The sequence below is a fragment of the Procambarus clarkii genome, chromosome 42 (assembly GCF_040958095.1).
Source record: "Procambarus clarkii isolate CNS0578487 chromosome 42, FALCON_Pclarkii_2.0, whole genome shotgun sequence".
In the NCBI taxonomy this organism is placed as follows: domain Eukaryota; kingdom Metazoa; phylum Arthropoda; class Malacostraca; order Decapoda; family Cambaridae; genus Procambarus; species Procambarus clarkii.
In genome coordinates this window covers 303,812-306,311 of record NC_091191.1, presented here as the reverse complement: position 1 = coordinate 306,311, position 2,500 = coordinate 303,812, and positions in this window count along the sequence as shown.

Genomic DNA, 2,500 nt, shown 5'->3' with positions numbered 1-2,500 from the left:
AAAGTTGGAGATGCAGGCTGGAGTGAGAGGGAAGGTACTCCGGTGGATAGAGGAGTACCTAAGCAACAGGAGACAACGAGTCTGTGTGAGGGGTGAGGTCTCAGATTGGCGAGACGTCACAGTAGAGTCCCGCAGGGGTCAGTCCTTGGACCTATACTGTTTCTGGTATATGTAAATGATCTCCCAGAGGGTATAGATTCGTTCCTCTCAATGTTTGCCGACGATGCAAAAATTATGAGGAGGATTGAAACAGAGGATGATAGCAGGAGGCTACAAGATGACCTGGATAGACTGAGTGAATGGTCCAACAAATGGCTGTTGAAGTTCAACCCGAGTAAATGCAAAGTAATGAAACTAGGCAGTGGAAACAGGAGGCCAGGCACAGGATACAGAATAGGAGATGAAGTACTTAATGAAACAGACAGAGAGAAAGATCTAGGAGTTGATATCACACCAAACCTGTCTCCTGAAGCCCACATAAAGAGAATAACGTCTGCGGCATATGCGAGGCTGGCTAACATCAGAACGGCGTTCAGGAACCTGTGTAAGGAATCATTCAGAATCTTGTACACCACATATGTAAGACCAATCCTGGAGTATGCGGCCCCAGCATGGAGCCCGTACCTTGTCAAGCACAAGACGAAGCTGGAAAAAGTCCAAAGGTATGCTACTAGACTAGTCCCAGAACTAAGAGGCATGAGTTATGAGGAAAGGCTGCGGGAAATGCACCTTACGACACTGGAAGACAGAAGAGTAAGGGGGGACATGATCACAACCTACAAAATCCTCAGAGGAATCGACCGGGTAAACAAGGATGAACTATTCAACACTGGTGGGACGCGAACAAGGGGACACAGGTGGAAGCTGAGTACCCAAATGAGCCACAGAGACGTTAGAAAGAACTTTTTCAGTGTCAGAGTAGTTAGTAAATGGAATGCATTAGGAAGTGATGTGGTGGAGGCTGACTCCATACACAGTTTCAAATGTAGATATGATAGAGCCCAATAGGCTCAGGAATCTGTACACCAGTTGATTGACGGTTGAGAGGCGGGACCAAAGAGCCAGAGCTCAACCCCCGCAAGCACAATTAGGTGAGTACACACACACACACACACACACACACACACACACACACACACACAATTACGCCTCCCGTCCCTAGAAGGCAGAACAGTTAAGAGAGGCAAGATCACCACCTACAAAATTTTCAAAAGTATTGACAAGGTGGACAAAGAAAAACTATTTAGAATGGGTGGAACACGAACAAGGGGACACAGGTGAAAGCTGAGTACCCAAATGAGCCACAGAGGCATTAACAACAACTTTTTCAGTGTCAGACTAGTTAGTAAATGGAATGTACTAGGAAGTGATGTGGTGGAGGCTGACTCCATACAGAGTCTCAAATGTAGATATGATAGAGCTCGAAAAGCTCATGAACCTGTACACCAGTAGATTGACGGTTGAGAAGTAGGACGAAAGAGCCGAAGCTCAACCCCCGGAAGCACAACTAGGTGAGTTCACACACACACATTCCCCCCCCCCCTATATAGTGATTAAAGAGCCCAATCTACCACTCAGTAGCAACAAACCAGTAGGCAGCCCGCCACACAATGACTTTACACGAACGCCACCCGTCCAAACACGAACGCCACACGCCCCCACACGAACGTCAGGATGGAATCAGCTAATCGACAATTGTCATCACCTCCCCCCCCCCACCCCCACCCACCCTCCCCTGGCCAGTGCAGTCATTTCGTTGGCATGAACCAAATGTTGCCTGCATGATGGCTGTCCATTGCATATGCATTGCATGTTCATAATCATATTAATATGTAATGGAATTTGATGAGCTGCTCACTGCGCCGGCCAGCCAGGCGAGGGGCCTCGCCACTCTAACTTTGTTTACTGTTGTTTAATGGCAGTTTGTATATTGGTCCTGTTGTTGGGGTTATTGTATTACTGTTGTTGTATCTGTTGCTGCTACTGTTGTTAGTGTTGATGGTGTGTGTGTGTGTTACTCCTCTTTCATCTGTTGTTCTGCTAGTGCTGTTGCATCTGTTGTTCTGCTACTGCTGTTGCATCTGTTGTTCTGCTACTGCTGTTGCATCTGTTGTTCTGCTACTGCTGTTGCATCTGTTGTTCTGCTACTGCTGTTGCATCTGTTGTTATTGCTCTTGTTGCTGTTAGATTTGTTGGTGTTTTTGTTGCTATATATGGTTGTTATTCCCGTTCTTATTGTTCATTTTGTTCTCGTGTTTGTGTATGAGTGTGTGTATGAGTGTGAGTGTGTGCGTTTGGGAGTGTGTCCATCGTGAGCTAAATTTTTTATTATTTTCATTTTTGTTCAAATATTTTCAATATCTTTTTCTTCTCCCAACACTCCCAAACATTAAGTCAGTGCGATGAAAGAGGGGGAGAATGTTGGCCAGGACAGAGCACCTCAGAGCCTGAGCAACCTCGCCATGCTCATGAAATTCGGATGCGTGAGCGTCTCTGCACA